Below are 22,569 nucleotides of genomic sequence, written 5' to 3' on the forward strand. Positions count from 1 at the left end.
GTTAATGTTGCTGGCTGGTGATATAATAACAGGAACCTAACTAACTACTCTGACCCTATTAAGGACTTTCCAATTTTTTTCCTTTCTTTTTTCCCTTTAGATGGAGACAGGAGTGATCTTCTATGAGTTGGACCATCCTTATATATATCCAAGGACCCAAAGTGGGATGTGGAGGTGATAAAAATCTTGTCCTCTGATAGTGATGATCGACCACTAATGACGTGAATTCTTGTATAGTTTGGAATCAATTAAAACAAGCATCAATTTGTTGGTATCATAGTCCAAACCAACAATGAATTCTCACGATCAAATGTTAAATTCAAATTAAAATAATCGAGAGTAATTAAACCTCAGGTTATTCTCCGTAGGAGTTGCAATGAAATGTACAGTTATTGGCTATGGAAGAAATATGGGCTTGGGAATGAAAAACAGAGGCAAGAAATGTAAATAGCAAGAAATTAAATGAACATGCAAGAAGACTCTTGGTGAGAATTGGATAATTAAGGTTCCTATTTTAGTTGTGGACCACAAACATGGCAATTGTGTGGAATTAATCCCAATTAGTCAATCCTACTTGAGAATTAGTCAAAAGGGCATAATTGATTCCAATCCCTAAGTCCTAGTCAACACTAGTGGGTCACTTAGAGTCAAGGAAAACCAAATCAATTAACAATCCTCACACAATGCGAAATGGATATTCATAACTCAATTCCATCCAAACACCCAATTTCTCAACCAAGAGTGTAAAAACTACACATGCAAGAAATTAAACATTAAAGCAATGAAAGTCAAAAGCAATAAAATGTAAGGAAAGAAAACTTCAAATGCAAGAAAAACCTCTTGGCAAGTAATTGAGAACTAAGGTTACCTATCCTAGACATTGACCACAAACACGTGATGATTATGAAGAGTTAATCCTACTTAGTCAACCTTATATCGAAGATAAGTCAAGTAGGCATAGTTGATTCCAATCCCTAAGTCCTATGTCAACACTAATGGGTCACATAGAGTCAAGGAAAACCAAATCAACTAACTACCCTAATGTATCAAATAAGAATGGACATTAATGACTCAAGGATCACCAAAGTCTCAATTCCAAGCCAAGAGTGAAGAAAAACTAAGTAAAGACTAAGCCAAATATTTTATCAAACACTTGGTGTGCATGAAAATAAAATAATATTAAATTATATTAAAAATAAAAGCTAACTACCAAAAGCAAGAAAATGATAACAACAACTAAAAGAAGAATTAAATGAACATAAAACATAAATTGCATTAATGAAAATTGAAATTAACAATAGTATGCATAAACATAAAACATGACAAAATAAATGAAATAACAAGAGAAGTGAAGAAGAACAAAGATGCAACAACAATAAATGACAAGAAAAAGTAGATGAAAATAAGAATTGAAAGTAGGAATTACAAGAAATTAAACTAAAGAAACCTTAATTCTAGAGAGAGGGGGAGCTTCTCTCTCTAGAAAATGAACTACATGACTAAAATCTAACCCTAATTGCTCCCCCCTTCTTTCACATGGAAGGAGGCCCTCTTTGATATAGCACTCAATCAGCTTCAGAAGGTCCAAAATTGGGCTTTGGAGGCCCAAAAATCGTCCCCAGCGATTTGTATTAAATGAGTCACGCGTTGGGACCTTTGCGTACGCACAGGTGTGTGCGTACGCACACATGTTGATTTTTCTTCTGTGCGTGGACATAGGTTGAAATGCTTTTCTCCTTTGTTTTCTTCATGTTTTCTCCCAATTCCATGCTTTTCTTCCACTCTTATCAAGCCATTCCAACCTTTTTACACCTGAAATCTCTCATCAAAATCATCAAGGCATCGAATGGAATGAAAGTGGGATAAAATTGATTAAATTAAGTACAAAATAGCATGTTTTCACAATTAAGCTCAATTTAGGGAGAGAACACAAAAGTATGCTATTTTAATGAGTAAATGTGGGTTTATATGATGAAATCCACTTAAATCAAACCAAAACATATCGTCAAATATGGATTCATCAACCACGGACAATTATTAATGACAACATGTTTTGGACAGTATCTTCAGCTTAGCATAGACTTTTGGGTTTAGACTCTTACATTTGGTTAGACCGACAGAGAGACTAGTTGGATAAAAGGTATTGAAGGAAGGATGTATTAACTGACTGTCATCTTTTGGTTATGAGAATCAGCACCCAAAACATCAAAACTTGAAGTCCAATCCCAATCTTCCTTCCAGGAAGTTCTAAAATTCAACAGAAAGATTCAAGATTCAAATGATTAGTTGGTATTAACTTCTTCTAGAAGGATAAGATTTGGTTGTTAGGATTTATTTCTAGATTAGATTTGAATTATTGTTAAGATTTGATTTGAATTTAAGTAGGTAGTTATCTTATCTTTCTTAAAGATAAGATTAGAGTTAGTTTTTGAATTTGAATTTTAGATAGAACTTAAGATATAAATAAGTGAATAAGGTTCACAAGAGGGAGACATCTAGAGGAGGATCTTTGGATTCCAATCCAAGATCTCATACCTACATCTTCTTCTTTTGCTTTAGTTTTCTTGTTCTTATAAGTAACTAATTCCATTTGTTAAGGGTTAGGAGCTCTGCTTACTTTTTCATGGATTATTAATCTAAGTGTTTTATTTTATTTTGAAGTATTCCATTGATCTATTTTCAAGATTGAATTTTTGTTCTTCATTCTTTAAATAATTATAGTATTGAAAAATATGCTAACTCTATTTTGAATTCTATTTATTACTTTGGAAAATTTAATATCGGAATTACAACTTGAAAACTCTTTCTCGTGACTTTTTATATTGACTATGAATAGTGGTCTAAAAAGTGTGCGATGTTGCTTTTCGTATAACTTTCAATTGTTTAGGACTAGCTTGAATATGTGAAATATAATTTGACATCAGAACTACTTTTGAATTTTATTTGAAACTAAATCAGATTTGCGCTAAACCTCTTTTCTTAATCGGTTGACCAAATAATTGGCGATTGATTAATGAAAGATAAACTGATGAGCCAAGGAATTGGGATTCAGTTATTTATGATTTGTCGTGAAAAGATCTTTGCATGCATCAAATATATAAACACAAGGCGTAATCTTTCTGGAAAATAAACATCTCTGAAACCCCTTAACATTCCCTTTGCCTGAATTCTTTCCTAATTCTAAGAGCCCTTTTCCAGTTACTTATGCAATCCAGAATCTCTCATCTTATCTGTTCTTCTTATCTTCAAGATCCACAATCCTCTTGTCAATGTTTGATTGATCCAATTTGTGATTCAATTGGACGTTGCTTGCCTCAATCTATTAATCTTCAAGATAAGGATATCCACTCAATGTGGTATTACTTGATGTGATCTGGTGCACTTGCTAGTATCCATGAACAAATTCAATTTTTGCTCATCACATCAGAGTTGATTAATAGAGGGCAGTAGTCTAATCCTAGGTCTTCTAAGTGTATCACCGTGGCCCTTGGGTACTTTGACCTGAGTGCAGCTGAAAATAAGACCCGATCCAACCTTTCTTCTATCAGTCCTCCCCCAAACTGTCTATTACTCTATATGAATTTCTTTCATTCAAAACTAAGGTCCATCAATCTACCTTCTTTGATAAAATTGTTGAAACTTTGAATTGAAGATGTTGTTTTTAGCATGTCCTTCCCCTTCCCCTCTTTCTCATGATAAGTCAAAATAGCATTAATTATTAAAATTTCCTACCACCATTACGAGCTCTTCATGATCACTAATAATTTGGAGAATATTGAAAAATTAAAGGTCTCGGATACCTTCATCAGTGTATAAATGGACTACAACCCTTTGTTTCCTCCTTCCATGCTAACATCAGCTCTCTTATTGTGCCTCTTAATTCCACACAATTCATATAGCTCATATCTACCTCCCTACTCACCTTCTCCACTAATGAGATATTATTTTTAGTTTCACAAAGGATGAATACCTTGTGAGAATGGAACTTAACCATCCTTTTGGTACTATGAACTGTCAGGGATTTCTCAGAACTCCAACAGTTTCACATGGTCATCTTCAAGGATCCTCAGGTGCCTTTTGATGGGAGGCATCCTCGCCCATTTCAGCAGCTTTCAATTCTAGTAAATAATGCTTCTTTGATGGAGATTCAACATCTATATCTTCCACTCTTCTTTTCTTTCCAACCTTGGTTTAGTTTTTTTGCTAGTCATTTTCTTAATATTCTTTTTCCTCACTCATAGGTGTCCACTTTTGCTTCTCCCTTCACCAAAAGAGAATGGTTCTATTGGAAGAGAATTTTAGTCAGATAATTCTCTTAAGCTAGAGCTATAAGTATCATTCTCATTCACATCAAATTTCTTATTTTTAATGAGACCGTTGCTTTATGGAGTTGCAGCTGCCTTTCCCATCACACTTAAAACCTCCTCATTATCTTTATCAACTTGAGCATTGTCTTTGTGTACTGAAAGGGATGCAATTTCTTTAAGGAGACTAATTTGGGTAGGTTTTTCTCCACGTTCCTTATTAACACCAGCTGAACTTGTTGAATTAAGAGTCTGGTTCTCCTTTTTCTCCTCCATATGTCTCTCCATTTGTTCTAATCGGAGCCAAGCACCCCATCTTTCTTCTTTCTACTCTCTTTTGACTGAGTCTTCAATTTGAAGATTACAAACCTTGGTTTGATGATCAATCATTCCACAGTAATTACAAAAGCTGCCTATTCTTTCATACTTAATTTGTACTTCAATAATTTTTTTATTTGGGTCAGCAATTTTCAATTGTCTTCGAAGGGGTTTGGTCATATCTAAGTTGAGCAGTACCTTTAATATTCTCTCTTCCTGGCCTCTCATCAGAAAGAAGTCCACATCCTTAATCTCCCTCATGTGTCCGCCAATTTTTCTAGCGAAGTCTTTAGTTTTGTAGTGCTCAGACAATGGCAATAGTTGAATCCATATAGGGACATGCAAAAATTCAGACTTCGTAATGGTTATGTCATCCTGCCATCTTCTAAGATTCAGAATGTAGTTTTTAAAGGTCCATGATGCTTTCCTTTATATCCTGATCAGGTCTGTCTCTTTTGCAAAACAGAATTGGCTCGACCTCAAAAATAAGGGTAACGACCTCGAGGAGGGTCTCGATGTCCGCACTATGGGTTACGCCTATACTGAGTATCTCTACTACAAAATTTTTGGCAATTTCATATCCATCGGACACCCAAAGCCTGTGAACGGCTCAAAGGTGCAAAAAAATTTCTTTGAAGGACACTAGAACTCTATCCCTCTACTTTTTGAATTGGTTGCCTCTGACGAACCTACTCTTCTTTATGAGCCAACTCTTTCTTCATTTTTTCTTTCTCGAAAATTGCTACAGCCTCAACATGAAAGACTACATTACATCGAGGACACAGAGATACATCCCAATCTTTCAATTTTTGTTGCATTAAAAACTCCAATAGCCTATCACCAACTCCAGGATAAACTGCTCAAACATTAGACTCGAAGTCCCCTAGAGCAATATCAAAGTCATAAGAGAAACCAACCATATTAACAACAAAATATGGTTCAATAAAAAACTAGCACTAACATAAAAGGGATTGGAATCAACCTTCATTTCTTTCTTTCCATCATCAAATTTCAACCTCCGTTCCATGATTGCTTCTTGTATTAAGTCTCTGGAAAGGACATAATTATTAGTTGAATGGCTAGTTTCTTGGTGAAATTTATAATAAGATTTCCCTTTTAAATCTTTTATCGAAAGCAATGTCCTACCTTCTGGAAAGATTATCTATTTATCTTTAAGCAACACGTCAAATATTTGATCTGATTTTGAAATATCAAAACTATACTTTTTCCCACCTTTATGTTTCGAATCATTCGATTTATCAACATTCGAAATTTTCTTAAGTAAAGAACAAACATAAGGTGGCCTTTTCTTTAATTCAGCCAAGTCGACCTCTGTTTCAAAATCAAATTCCTCGTCTGAGGATTCCATTGCGACATATGATACTTTCTCTTTTCGAGAAAAAGATTTACTTTTCAATCTTCTCTCATTTTTTTACTTCTCTTTTTTTTCGCATAATTTCAACCTGGCATACCCTTTCAGTTAAATGGGCCAAGTCAGGTATATGAATGTTAAGCAACTTTCGGCGTATATAAACATCTAACCCATAATTGCTATCTTCACCACCTCACTTTCTAGGAGAGATACATAACATCGACTCCTGGTATTTTTGAAACGGATCATATAAGTGTCAATGGTGTCTCCTTCATCATGTTTCACAACCACCAAATCGGTAACTGTTACGTTCAACTCTCTTCTATAGAATTGTGATTGGAACGCACTCTCCAATTGTGCCCAAGTTACCATTGAATTAGGCCTAAGATTTGAAAACCAAGTAAGTGCATTCTTCGTCAATGAAGAAGAAAAAAAATTTATTTTCAAATTCTCATCATTGGCCAAGTTTCTTATTTCGACTAAATACCGAGCAATATGCTCAGCAGTCGATTCACCAACTTCTCCAGCAAATTTTGTAATTATTTTAGGATTTTTCATCTCTTGAGGCACCTCTGTCATTTGAACAATAGCAGGAAAAGGGAAAACAAAATAAGATCAATTTATAAAACCCACGTTGAATCCCACCCTATTGAGAACATCCTCAACAATTCTTGTGACTTGATAATGCTTACCACCTCAATTAACCTGCAATTAAGCCAACACGTCATCAGCGTTTTGGCCACGATGAATCATTCGAGGATTTTCTCCGCCAAAGAGGGCATCATCATTTTCAATTTTAATTAAATTTTCAATGTCCTCATAGTTTCCGTCCATATTCTGCTTGACACCCTCATCATAATCAACAATTTGAGAGATTCGTTCTACTTGTCTAGCAAGTCGCTCAAACTTTATCTCCTGATCTACCATCATAGAATTTAATATTGTATTCATTTGTTGTGTTAACAAATTAACAAGATCATGATGACTCTCATCGACATGTTTTTGAAATGCTACCATCGAATTGGAAGCATTCGATGTAGATCCCACATGATAGTCTTGAGAATATTTAGGACATCGTTTAATGGTTGAACATTATTTGCCCCAACTGTGCCTCCAAATCGAACTGGAGGAACAAAACCACCTATTGGTGGTGTGTAACCTAGAGGAAGGCCATAAGGAGGCCAACTAGCAGTTGTTAAGGGTTGAGTTTGTAATGTGTTACCATGTGGGTGTGTATTACGCACTTTATTCCCTACTTGGGAACTGGTAACCACCACGCTTTCATTCAACATACTTTCTTCCAGACGTGAAGTCACATTCGCCGAAGATTGTGCAACTACAAGTACACTGTCATTTGTAGATGAACCACCATTTACATTTGACACTTCGTTTGCCATGCGCACAATACATCCACTTCTCAATTGCATACACTATGACAACATATACTTGTTTGACATACTTAAATGTTCAAACTATCCCACCAAGCGTGCCAAGTTGTTTTGTCGATTTTTAGCAAATTGAGAGTGGTTTGACATTTAGTGGTTTGGGAGCGAAACATACTCCTCTGTGAGTACTAGTTTTCTAAAGTGCATCAAAGAACCTTTTCGATGAAACAAAATAAAAGAAAATCTAAAAGATAAACAAAATAAACTTTGAAAATAAATTGACTGGAATCGAAAGAAATTGCATTGAATTTAAATAAAGAAGTAAATTGTGTTCAACAAGATCAAAGGACTTTGAATTCAAAAACAAAATACTGAATCTTAAAAGAAAACAGAAAGAATAAATGTTGCTTGAAAGGTAAATTTGCATGAAAAATAAAAGTTACAAGAAATGTAAATGTAATTTTAAAAACGATGGAGGGAACCCTACATAAAAATGACTTCGAATGCAGACTCAAAAAGTTCCTGGAATTTGAGTGTGCTTGAGTATTTTTTTGAAACAAAGTTCCAATTTGTTCCTTCGATCTTTCCTTTATTTATAGAAGTTTTTTTTTGAATCAGAATCAAATGTAACTTCAACGTGTGTCAATCCTTGAATAACTGTTCCCACTCTTTCTGTATAACCTGTGTAACTGCTAAAGTACACTCCAACGAATTTCATTCTTTGACTAAGTACCTCGACCAGCTCCTCGACTAAGTACGTCAGTTGGTTTTTATTTCTCGTTTCTTGACCAAAACCCTTCTCGATACAAACTTTATTCTTTGAAATACAAACTCATTAGATTCCGAATATAATATTTTTCGAAAATCACTATTTTCGATCAACAATACGTAATATATGAGGTTCGGTTCGGTTGTGCAGAGTGAAATTGCAAATTGAACCGAATCTCAATAAAACCGATCTGAAATCCAAAAATTTTCCAAAATTGAGCGTCTTGTTTCGGTTTTCAATTTGGATCGATGCGATTTTGCAATTTTTTTAGACCGGTTTGGATCTGAACGCCCCTAGCGTCAATCAATTTAATTCATTATTATTCTTGACTAATTCATTATTCTTGACTTCTTGTCATTGGGTTACTATTTGATCTTAGATTATGTATTTGAGAATTTTGATGATTGATGACAAATTTTAATGTTGATATTTTATATTTGGTTGTTTTTTTTTTACTTTTAAGTTTATAGAATGATATTATAAATTTATTGCACATAATTTTTTTAATACTTAAAATTAATTGAACTCTTATAAAAAAAATAATACAAGTCTACAATCGTTTTTCTTTTTATTTCGAAATCCAAAATTTAAAGACATCTTGCTATGCGATTATTATACTCTTTTTATTTTTATCAAAATTGGTAAAATAAAAAAACTCTTACCTAACTCTTCTCAAATAATTTTCATTTATGTTATTTGAAAAATCTAAAATATCCTATCAAAATTCTTCTTATATCACTACGCCAAATTAGTCATATAGCTACGCTAAATTTGTGACCCTAATTTTAAGGGTTTCCATTAATTAACATTGTGACACTTATAATATAATTTTTTTTACCGTCAGCAATAGAGTTTATATCTCTCCACTTTTCTTTTAAATTTCCATTTCTTCCAAAACCCTGTTTGCTGCCGTTTAAGATGAAATGAGAAGAGACCAGAAACAGAGAAAGTAATACCATTACCTTCACTGTCACTGTTCGCATTCACCATTCGCCGTCGCAGTTTGTTCTCGCCGTTCACCGTCGTTGCGTCGCAGTTAGCTGTTGACCGTTGCGGTTTGTGCTCGCCTTTCACTGTTCATCATCGCCCACGTTCTCCTTTCTCATTCCCTCTTTTGTGTGCAAACCCTAATTCCCCATTTGGAGACTTTTTTCTTCTCTTCTAACCCCACTGAACACTGATAGTGAGTATTTAATTGTTCTTCTACTATATTTTTTCCTGCAATTTCTCTGTTGTTGCTACAATTTACCGTTATGATTATATCCTCATGTTCATACTTGCGATTGCTTCTTTGAATTCTCTTATATCATTTTAATTTTACTTGCACTCAATATGTTCGATGAAATGCTTTAACCAGATTTCTTTAAATGCTCTATTTTTCTTCTCTTGATTCCTTTGATGTTTTTGTGCCTTAATGGCATCATGAAATGGTTAATTTTCTTCTTAAATTACGTAGGTGATGGTGATAGCTGAAGCTGGAAATGAGCGAGCTGAGTCTGCAGTTGAGGGGTTTCTAAGCACAGTTGGTAAGTTGCAAGCTGAACAACATAAACAGGTACTTTATTGATGTCTTGATGGTTCTATATTTTATTACAGGGTTATGCCTATGTTGTTTTGTATCCTTGTTCTGCATATATTCAATATTTCTTTTTAATTTTACTAGCACTCAACATGTTCGATGAAATACTTTAACTAGATTTCTTTGAATGCTTTGTTTCTTATTTGTTCTCTTAATAATTATGGTAAAATTGTAGAAGTTTGAATCAATGCAATGGTAGTATGGTTGAAGTAAATGCCTATTTCCTAATATATAGGTGAGTGATGCTATGGGACAATGATGTTGCTGTTTAATCTATTTAATTTCCCACTTACATCACAGATAAGGTTCCTTGCATCATGCTTCTTAATACTCTCACCTAAAAAAATTAGATTAGCATATCAACCCCTAATCAAATAATCAAAATTTCTTCCAACTCTTTTTTTATTATGTCAAGTGCTAAGGTTGTTATCAATTTTATTCCAGCTTGATGAAACTAAGCTTTGAATTCTCTTATTTTATTTTATTTTTACCGCACTCAACATGTTGGATGAAATGCTTCAACCATATTTCTGGTTGGTTTTATAATTTCTAGTTTTTAGAAACTTAGTAAGTTGATTGCATGTGAAATTAGAATAATTGGATCTTAGTAATTAGAAAATTTTAGCTGCACAAATAGCATCTTTGTAGAAAATATATTAGCATGATGATTCCACTTGCATTAGTTTGATTCCATTTTGTGGCACGAGTGTGTTTTTAGAGTTTAATTTACTGGTTTGTTATCATTTGTCCTTAGTAAGTTGAAGGGCACATGAGTGTACTGATAAGGTTATGGGTTGTAGTTCACTATCTTATGTTTTTTGCTTATTCCTTCAAGCCCTTTCATGCCAGAGAGAGCTATTTGTATAAGCATGGCTGCTTCCATTTGAGATATTTGCTATAAAAGCCCTAATAGGGGTGTTGACCTTATCTTGTTTGTTTCGGTATGTCCTGCCTGTATATTATTTTCTTGATTCTATCCTTCAATGCATGCTTTTCTAGCAATCATGGTCTTATGTTCAAATATAAAGACTTGCATTGAGAACCCAGATCCTATAATCAAAGTTCTTGGTTTGCAAGGACTTGTCCACCTTTGTGAAGCAGATGTGATTGGTACTGTCAACTTTGTCTTTTAATTACATCTTCTGGAATAATATAGTATCAAGACGTATTAAAGCATTTTAATGGGATATGCTGTGTTGTTGATTTAGATTTTTACACTGCATGGGGTGTCATTACCAAGCTGTGCTAGGATACCATTCTGATCATGTTCTTGCACATAAGTAAGCATGTCTAAGGTTCTAAGCATATTCTTGTATTGTTTTTACTCTTACTATACCAGTGGTGGGGGTATTTTTATTTTTATTTTTTTCCAAAAATAGTTGACAGGCTAAACAGAATAGTTTTTACCCTGAGCTTTTGCATCCCAACTCTTATCAAGTAGCATTGACAAATTTGGTTCTGTCTACTATTGGAAACCTTGTTCTTCTTTTAGCTACTAGATTTGCATTAGAAGTATTTGATGATGGTAATGTAACCTTGCCTATATTTGTATTATTATGGTTTCTTGTTTTCCGTACAGGTATCAATTAGAAGTATTTGAAGTTGTAAAGAAGAGGAATACAATAGCAGTATTGGATACAAGTGCTGGTAAGACCTTAATAGCAGTGTTGCTTATGAAGAACATTGGTCAAGCTATCAGGTCTAGTGGCTCCAAAAAGTTCATTATTTTCTTAGCTCCAACCGTTTATCTTGTCAACCAAGCTTGTTCCCTGAGATTTTTCTCCCCTTTTATGGTTTTTCCTTTTTTCTCTCTTGGTTTGACTACAGTCGTAGGTTAAATTTATTTGCTATTTTGTTTCCCCTTGCAACAATATAAGAATATAAAAGATCTTACAGATTTTCAAGTTCAGGAGTATTATGGGGCAAAATGAGTGGACGCATAGGATTTAAGTATCTGGGAGAAGGAAATTAGTGAAAATGAGATATCTTTTTATGACATGCTCCTAATAATGCTACTTATGTTTGTCTTTCTTCTGTCATGGTTGATTTCATTTTCATTAATTATTATGGCCTTTTTTGCTTGTGATGGCCTTATTGGGAAAGATTAGTTATTTTTATATGAATTATCTGTATATGCTGCTATAATTACTTAAAGAGTCTATGAATTTTTATATCAATGTGGATCTTGGTGTGATCTCAAATCTCAATGACGTTTTACAAAAAATTGGTTTGGTTAATTATGCTGATAAACTCATGAATACTCTTGGCCTAGCTCTATGGTTATTATAACTATGATATTTGATGTCTTATAGACACTGGTTATGACACCCCAGCTTTTTTTGGACGCTCTAAGAAAGGCTTTCTTGAAGATGAAATCAATATGCTTGATGATTATTGATGAGTGTCATCAAGTAACTGGTAACCATCCCTATGCAAAAGTAATGAAGGTGAGTTGTATTTCCTTCATCATACACTTTTTTTTCTTTTTGGATTAAGTTAAAGAACTAAGTTTCAAGCTTGTATATTTTTGTGTTTCAGTTATTATAATATTAGTTTGTTCATCTAGAATATTGTTCATTGATGCATGATTTGTCTTATTTGGGACTTCAAAAACAGGGGATCACAAGACATTGAAAAGGACAAGAGAGAGTTTCTTGTGTTTAAGAGTTACTTGTGAAGCAATTGCTGAAGTTGAATACTATTGAGGTTGAATGTGAAGCGAGTTGCGGAGAAAAGTTGAAGATTAAGTTACAAGTACAATTGTTAGCTTTAAGTGTTTGGATTAATTTAGAATATTTTTTTTAAATTTACATTATATGGATTATGATTATGTAAAACTTGTCGAATTCAACTTTTGAAATACATTGTTGCTATTTTTGTAAAACTTGTAGGATTGAGTTTAAATTTGTTGAAATATAATGCCATTTATTATTTTGTTGGTAGACACATATAAATTATTATTTAGAATAGAAATATTTTTTGTAATATTTGATAAAAAAAGCTTTGATGTTGGAGAGATTATGAAAGTTTAAAACAGTTACTAAATACAGGAAAAAACTGTCACAGAAATTAGTAACTTAGTGATGATTTTAAATCAAAAAATTGTCACTAAAAATATTATGATTGTTTAAATAGTCACTAAATATGTCTAAAAACTGTCATAAGAACTAGTAATTTAGTGACGGTTTCAAATAGTCATAAAATATAAGAAAAAAACTGTCACAGAATTTAGTAACTTAACGACAGTTTCAAAACGTCACGAAATACAATATAAAAATTCACTTTTACAAGTGTTACAAATTAGTGACGGTTTTATACTTTAAAACCGTCACAAACAATTTAGCGACACTCCTTACCATCGGTGGTCCAAAACCGTCACTATATCAGCTGGCGACGCTCAAATCTGTGACCCTTTTTTTAACCATCGCAAAACCATTTAGTGACAGTTAAAACCGTCACCAAGTATTAAAAAAACGTCGCCAAAATGCTATTTTGTTGTAGTGTATTCTATAGATGATTTCTCTAATTTAATTACTAATTTAGTTGTTTAGTAAATTACAAAGTTACTATCTAAATACCATAATAAATTATCATGCAAGACAATAAATATTAAATACTCAACATAAATTTGCTAAAAATGATGATATATATACACACGAACAAAAAAGTTACAGTAATATACTAGTATTAGTTCTATATTTCAACTCAACAAATGTATCCTTGAGAGAAAATTAATTGAGTAAAATTTAGGAAGTTTAATTTTCTTTTCAATTTTTATTATTTTATCTGAGATAGTTGTTATATTTGTCATAATATATCACTTATCTCAAAAATTTAAATTGATAAAAAATAATATAAATGATTATATCTCAAACAACATCCATATTAAAATCGAAGTTGACTAGGCAGAATAAACAACTACAAAAAGAGAGAATGCATCGTAGCAAACTTGATGTATAAATTATGAGATGCATTACATGTATACATTGCATTAGAACAATACATGTTCAAGGGCAAAAAAGATATTTTCATTATCATGGATAATAGCTCTACTCAGAATCGATATCACTATTGTTCAAATGCACATCCATAGTAGAGTGCAAATTAATCACTCAGCTTGCAGACATCAATGAACTTCTGTTTTGCATTATGGTATTGGGTTTCTTGTATAGAGGACAAAGCACATACTATTCAACTTAGGATGGTGGCTGGCTCACTATATCATCATATAAATACACATATCTAGAAGAAACATGCTAAGTACACATTAACCTTATAGATATGTAAAAAAAACTTAGAAATTTAAAAATAAAGTTTAATTTTGATGTCCAATCATTACAAAGTATTTTACACGGTCATTAAATCAAATTTATATGTTTAAATGACTTTTTAAGTAGTGATTTTGGGAACTGGTTACTTTTGATGATGTGACAACGATTAAATATTTGTGTAAAACTATTTTCCATTATCGATGTATGAAAATTAAATTAGAAAATAAATACATAATAAGCCGGTGCCACGTTGTTCTATTCTAATGGCATAATAATAACAAGTGTGGAAGAAATTTTGCTTCCGTTATTTTCTATTGTGAAACAAATAATTGAAGAACACGTTATAATCCTGTTGAGCATATAACCAAAATAAATAACACGTTTGGTTTCCAATAATCCTTCCAATGATATACCCCTATATAGGTCTCATGGAATTAATTCCCAATATCTCAAAATCAAGCACGGAGGCTACGATTTCATAAGAGAAGGGTTCAATGCAAAAATAAGTGCACAAGCAAATGATAAATCAAGGTATGTTGCCAATGTTCCATGACAAAATAGCTCATGTGTCAGAGAGGAATGCTGTGTAATAATGTGAATCAAAGATATAGTTATGCAATGTTCAATAGAACCATTCACCATGGAAAACAAACTTTATTGGTAAAAAGTACCTCCCAATAAAGTTGGTGACAGTCCATGCACTGCCAAAACTCTACATTCTTTGTTAAATAAGTAATTTGGAATTTTTGAGAACCCTTTGCAGCTTCAATAGCCTCTTCAGTAGACAGTGGCTTTTGTATGAATCTCCCATTGCATTTTGTACACCTTGACATCAGCTGATCCTCACTAATTTTAAGCTGAAAGGCTTGAATGACCTGAAACAAATTGATTTTAGCATGCTCCACAGCATACAATCAGTTTCTCCAGGAATATATAGGGAAAATTTCTATCTAATAAGCAATAATGTTGAGCTAAAGATACAACTTCAAAATATGTGGTATAACCTCGTTCCTAAAATGAGCATTCTTGCATATCATAAGGCTAAAAGTTCACGTACTAAAATTAATAATTAATAGTTTATTCTACGTTAAAATATGTATATTATCAAAATATCTAAGACAATAAGACATCGTATTTAAAATACACATACCTCAAGTAGCTGTTCATTTTTCAGAAGACTCTTCACTTTATATATTTGGTTATTTATTAGATATTCATATCTTAGCAACTTGGCATATCGTGTCAAAAGTACTCTCTTCTCTCTGCGCGCTTGCTCTATCAACTCCCTGAATATAATTAAAGTTTCATCAGTAAAAATGATGTAGGATCAGACCAACTGTCAGAACTCCTAAGGTAAAATCAACAACTAAAGAATAGAGAGGATAAACCATACTGTATTTACAACCTTTGTTCATGCTTCTTTGAATAAGGAATTGCATCATCCATCCCAACACATCGTAAATGTTTAGCCAAGCCTTCAACTTGAGTAATTTTTCTTGCCAGAATTATATTCAATTTATAAATACTAATAATTAATTCTAAAATTACAATAGTAACCCATTTTTTTCGGGTAAAAGATTACAATAAAACATCAAAAGACAAATAATACAAGTTAACAGATAAACCTCATCATATGTTCTTTATTCCACAAGCAATTAGAATTTTATTATATCCATATTGAAGGAGGCATCAAATATTTAAAGTTAAAATGCTTACAATAACATCACAAAGGAACTTTGGATATCCATCCCCTCCTACTGATGGATCCCAAGGTGGGATACCTTTCCAGTCATCAAAATTTTTCAAATGCTTTACATTGCTAATGCCATTAGTTGATGACCGCCTTTTTGCTTTCTTTTTTGAGGTTTTGGGTCTTCTGTCAGACTCCTTCAACAAAATTCTATCACCATATTTTTTCACAATCTTCAAAAATTCATCTGAAGGTACATTAACCGAACATTGTGACTTTTGAATTGTTCTTGCAGTTGAAGGTATCACCTGACCAGCATCAGAACCAGTAGTAGCTCGAACAATTGATAAGGCTTCACAAAATTGCATTCCCAGGACATTTTCATTCAAATCATGCTTTGCAAAAAGTTCTTTTAGCCCAACATTTTCATTTGAATTAGACAATGTGGTTGTCTTGAGAAAAAAATCTCCTGCAGTGACAATTTAAAAAACGTGATAAAAAAATTATATGTATAAGCCTCATGGATGGAGAACAGTTCATATTTCTAGAATAAGATTATAAATGAATGTATCCAGAGCAATTTAATGAAAAAGGTTTCTATACATATAAAGTGGATGGATGTAAGAAACAAACAGTCATATGAACGGTCCATATTTGAGCAAAATATATGTGGCCAAATTAGAATATTAATTTGATTTCTTTTAAGTACTTAAGGAAAGTGAGAACTCACATCTTAAAAGTCAGCTGTTAAGCAAGAAAAATCACTTTCTTTAAATACAACATCAAGCATCCCATAATATCCAATGTGGGACTTTGGACACCTCATAATACTGATGCGTGAGCATCTTGTACCCTTTTCCACTTATTTTCTTGTTGTTTTCAGTTAGAATTTATTACGTTTTATATTATTTTAGTGCCAAAATCTTTTTTGGATGTTACTTTGAGTTGTTTTTGTATTTTTTATGATTTCAGGTGAAATTCGAAGCAATTTGACAGAGTTTTGAGCAAAAAGGAGAAGATTTGGAGCTATCCCATTGGGTGCTGAACACCAAGCTGTCGTTTAGTGCCAGTAAGCCTTATAAAGCAGCAACACTCCTGCCCTCTTTAGGCGCTATAGGAAGTCCAAAGTGAAGCCCATCAAGGAAGCATCTTCCAGTGGATTTAGCCTTTATTAGTTATCTTATCTTTTATTTTTGTAATTTTTATTTACAAACAATATCTTTTAGTTTTAGGATTTATTATTTTATTTTATTTTCAAATCAAACTAGGTTAGATAAAAAAGGGAGGAGATTCACCCTTTAGGGAGATCTTCTCACTCCTGCACTTTGACACCTTTCAGAACCCTTGTTTTCTCAGTAAGTCATGAGCCACTAAACCTCTTTAGTAAAGGTTAGGAGCTCTATTTATTTCTATGGATTAAGACTATTACTTTTTTGTTTTAATTAATGTACTGATTCAATTTCAATGATTACTTTCGTTCTTAATTTTATGAATTTGGGTGGAACGGGAGTATGATCCTTATTCTAGATTCGTTTTTGTGACCCTTGGGAGAGGTTTCTCACCTGAGCACAGCTTGAAAGTAAATTCCTCCTAAATTGCTAATTATTTGAACTAATCTAGATATGTGACATATAATCCATTTAGTCTTGGGTAATTAGGATTTTTGTGGCCATAAACTAGATTTGAACTTAATCCTATAATCGGAATCAAGTGACCAAGGGATTGATGGTAGATGAAGGTTAGAGGAGACTAAATCACTAAGAGATTAGGGTTTAGTTAATTACAGTTTGCCATGAAATGAATCTTGCATGACTAAAATAGTTGGTAAAAAACCTTAATCTAGAAAAGTGAATATCTCCGATACTTTAACTATTTCTCTCATTTATTTCTATACCAAACTCATTATTTGCTTTCTTTACTCTTGTTTTATTGTTTAATGCTTTTAAAACCCACAAAACTAACTTTTTCATTCACCTAACTAAGCTAATCAGTTGACCATTGTTGCTCAGTTTCTCAGTCCTCGTGGGATCGACCATCACTTACCTGAAGTATTACTTGGACGACCCGGTGCACTTGCCGGTTCATTTGTGGGTATTCTCAAAATCCGCACCAACTACCAAGTCCCTAATAATTTCTTATTAGTATCCATGATTTGAAAATTAATTGTGGTTTTCAAAAATAGGTGAGAGAAAGTAGTTAGGAAGTTTTCAAAAAAAAAGAAGAAAGAGAAAGGAAATAGAAAGAGAATAAGGTAAAACAAGTAACTAACTAATAAACAAGAATTGAAAACAAATTAAAATATTTGATTTTTGAAATTTAATTTTAAAAGAAAGTAAAGACTTGGAATTTAAAAGTTTTAAATTTAAAAAGAAGATAAGATAGGAAGGACTTAAAGCAAGAAGATATGATAAATATTTGAAAAAGAATTGAAAAGATAAGATTTGAAATTTGATTTTTGAAAAAGATTTGGTTTTAAAATTTGAAATTTAAATTTTTAATTTTTAATTTTGAAATTGAATTTTAAGATTTGAAATTAAAGTAAGATAAGATAGGATTTTTGAAATTTAAAGAAAGATAAAAAGATAAGATAAAGATTTGAAAAAGATTTGAAAAGATAAAATTTAAAATTTAAACGTTACTAATAAGAAAACACCAAACTTAAAACTTCTAAATCAAAATAAGAAATGATAACAAGATTTTCGAAAATTTAAACAAAGATAAAAGAAAAACATTTTGGATTTTCGAATTTTAAGGAAAAAAAAAACAACTAAAAAATACCGAACTTAAATATTTAAGATCCAAGGACACAAATTTTTGAAAATTTGAAAGAAAAACACCAAAAGACAGCAAACTTAAAATTTTTAAAATCAAACAAGAAAAATAACCAAGAACAATTCGAACACAATAAAAAACACTCAAGAACAATTTTTAAATTTTTAAGAAAACAAGGGGGACACCAAACTTAAAAACTGACACAAGACTCAAACAAAAGACAAAAATTACTAAAGAAAAGAGAAGGTTTTAAAAAATTTTTGCAAAAGAAAACAAAAGATACAATTAAAAGAGTAACTAAACCTTGAAGAATATAAAATCTAAGCAACAAGATAGTCCAATAGTTTGTCAAACTCGAACAATCCCCGACAATGGCGCCAAAAACTTGGTGTGCGAAATTGAACTCCGAACAACTAAACCGACAAGTGCATCGAGTCGTCCAAGTAATACCTCAAGTGAGTGAGGGTCAAATCCCACAGAGATTGTCGGATTAAGCAAACAATGGATATCTTATCAATCTTAGTCAGACGATTAGAAAAGATGGTTGTTTGTTTAAGAAGCATAAACGAAATAGTAAAAGAAACGAGATACCAGATTAGTGTAAAAATAATGATAGATATTCAGTTAAGGCTTCGGAGATACGTATTCTTTTCGGATTAACTTTTCTTACTGTCTACTTCGATAACGAATGATTCATTCAATGGCAGCCGTAATTGACTAACTAATGTAACATCCTCATCAAGTTAGTCTCTTCTAAATCGTAACAGTCCACCATATCCGAGCAACTCATGTAGCATCCTCATCAAGTTAACTCATGGCTTCCCACTATAGTCGAAGGTGAAGACCTAAACAATCCACTCCCCTTCGCGATCCGACTCAAAATGCCATAGACAAGGTTGGATTTTTTGGATCAGGGAACGCTACTTCTCAAACTCTAGCCTTAATGCCACAGAAACCTGAGTAACCCACGGTCAATGGGATTATATGTCACGTATCCAAAGTCACCCAAGCACGCTCTTGGAATCCGCAGTGCACTCTCTAGCTGTGGTTCAATGCTATCTGGGTCAGGACTCACATGGAACTCATGTATAACAAGGATGATTGTCACGGGTCAACCACAATTCATGAGATGAAGAACGAAAATGCACAAGAGAATGGAATCAAACGTGTATTGAAATAGAAACAGCAATATTATTAATCCGTGAGAATCAGTAGAGCTCTTAACCCTAACTTAGGAGGTTTAGTTGCTCATACTTTACAGAAGTTATGTGAAACGTGAAAAAGGTAAAGATGAGGCAGAAGATCCTAAATATGGGTGATCTTCCTCTTTAAATACTAATATAATAACTAAGAAGTACAAAAAGTATGACAGACTAGACTAGAGGTGCGAAAATCCATCCTTGGGCCCACTTTGGTTGAGTACTTGGGCTGAGTTTGGCGTCCAACTTTGAGAAATGGGCATTGAACACCCATTAGGGGGTGATTGGTGCTGCCTTTCTTCTTGGTGGGCGTTGAACGCCACAAAGGGGGTGATTCTTGGGCGTTCAACGTTAGCTTGTTTCCTTGGGGCATTGAACGCCAGCCAGGGGGTAGCTCCTTGGCGTTCAATGCCCAATATGGGCAGGCTCCTTCAAAAAAAAGTATATACCATTATATATTTCTGGAAAGCTCTAAAAGTTAGCTTTCCAACGCTATTAAGAAAACGTTATTTTGACCTTTGTAGCTCCAGAAATGTTCATTTGAGTGCATGAAGGTTAGAATCTAACAGAATCTGCTATGCTTTCCTTGCCTTTGAATCAGACTTTGCCAAAGCTCCTCAATTTCAGTCAGAAATTATCTGAAATCTTCAGAAAACACAACAACTCAAAGTAGAATCCAAAAATATGAATTTCGCACTAAAACTTATGAAAACATAATAAAACTTAAACAAAACATAACTAAAACAATATGAAAATGATGCCAAAAAGTGTATAAAATATCCGCTCATCAGTAGAGAACCGAAATTCTCTCACTTTCCCCCTCCTCCAACAAAGCAAGCTTCATTGGCATCCCACAACACATTCACACACTGAGCACAACATTTGTCATCTTAAATTAGGACACATACCCATGCATAAATTGATTTTACTGAAGAAATATTATCTTTTTATAGATTATATTGCTTCAAAACTTCCTTGTGACTCATGTCATTTTGCAAAATGAAAGAAATTATCTTTTGACTGTGGTGGATGGCAAGAGCAGATTCACTTGAATTTTTTTTATGAAAACCAAATCTGAGGCATCACAAATTGGTTATTAATTTTGTGAATTTTATCAGAGTATAATTTGAAAAACAAGTTAAGTGTATAAGGACTGACAATGGGACAGAATTCACTCTAAAATATTTTTTTGCATCAACTGGCATTTTACACCAAACTCCTTGTGTAGAAACACCAGAGCAAAACAGGATTGTAGAGCGAAAATACCAGCACATTTTAGGTGTTGCTAGAGGACTATTATTTCAATAAGGAATTCTACATTATTTTTGGTAATACGCAGTTACTCACGCTATTCACTAAATTAATAGGCTGCCCAGTGATGAGCGGATAATTTATACGCTTTTAGGCATTGTTTTTAATATGTTTTTAGTATGTTTTAGTTAGTTTTTATTATATTTTTATTAGTTTTTATTTAAAATTTAATTTTCTGGACTTTACTATGAGTTTGTGTGTTTTTTTGTGATTTCAGGTATTTTCTGGCTGAAATTGAGGGACCTGAGCAAAAATCTGATTCAGAGGCTGAAAAGGACTGCAGATGCTGTTAGATTCTAACCTCCCTGCACTCGAAGTGAATTTTATGAAGCTACAGACACCCAATTGGTGCGCTCTCAATTGCGTTGGAAAGTATACATCCTGAGCTTTCCAGAAATATATAATAGTTCATACTTTTCCCGGGATTTGATGGCCCAAATTGGCGTTCCAAATCAGCTCAAGACTGCCCGGCGTTTAACGCCGGAACTGGCACAAAAGTGGGAGTTAAACGCCCAAAATGGCACAAAAACTGACGTTTAACTCCAAGAAAAGTCTCTACACATAGAAGCTTCAATGCTCATCCCAGGCACACACCAAGTGGGCCCGGAAGTGGATTTTTACGTCATTTACTCATATTTGTAAACCCTAAGCTACTAGTTCTCTATAAGTAGGACCTTTTGCTATTGTATTTTCATCTTTTGATCAATTTAGATCTTAGGATCATCTTTGGACGTCTAGTTCTTAGATCATGGGGGCTAGCCTCACGGCCATGCCTAGACCTTGTTCTTATGTATTTTCAACGGTGGAGTTTCTACACAACATAGATTAAGGTGTGGAGCTCTGCTGTACCTCGAGTATTAATGCAATTACTATTGTTCTTCTATTCAATTCAGCTTATTCTTGTTCTAAGATATTCATTTGCACCCAAGAACATGATGAATGTGATGATTATGTGATGCTCATCATCATTCTCGCTTATGAACGCGTGCCTGACAACCACTTCCGTTCTACATGCAAACAAGGCTTGAGTGGATATCTCTTGGATTCCTTAATCAGAATCTTCATGGTATAAGCTAGAATTGATGCTGGCATTCTTGAGAATCCGAAAGGTCTAAACCTTGTCTGTGGTATTCTGAGTAGGATTCAAGGATTGAATGACTGTGACGAGCTTCAAACTCATGATTGTGGGGCGTTAGTGACAGACGCAACAGAATCACTGGATTCTATTCCGACATGATCGAGAACCGACAGATGAATAGCCGTGCTGTGACAGAGCGCATTGAACATTTTCACTGAGAGGACAGGACTGTAGCCATTGACAACGGTGATGCCCAACATACAGCTTGCCATGGAAAGGAGTAAGAAGGATTGGATGAAGACAGTAGGAAAGCAGAGAGACGGAAGGGACAAAGCATTTCCATACGCTTATCTGAAATTCTCACCAATGAAGTACATAAGTATCTCTATCTTTATTTTATGTTTTATTTATCTTTTAATCATTAATCCTCCATAACCATTTGAATCTGCCTGACTGAGATTTACAAGATGACCATAGCTTACTTCATACCAACAATCTCTGTGGGATCAACCCTTACTCGC

General features: G+C 33.4%; 1 pseudogene; it reads right to left on the reverse strand.

Annotated features, from left to right (window-relative positions):
* Nucleotides 1-13,831: 13,831 nt before the first annotated feature.
* The window catches only part of LOC127744920 (uncharacterized), a 20,248-nt pseudogene continuing 11,510 nt past the window's right edge, over nucleotides 13,832-22,569 (reverse strand).

Source organism: Arachis duranensis, chromosome 2 (genome assembly GCF_000817695.3).
Source record: "Arachis duranensis cultivar V14167 chromosome 2, aradu.V14167.gnm2.J7QH, whole genome shotgun sequence".
Lineage (NCBI taxonomy): Eukaryota > Viridiplantae > Streptophyta > Magnoliopsida > Fabales > Fabaceae > Arachis > Arachis duranensis.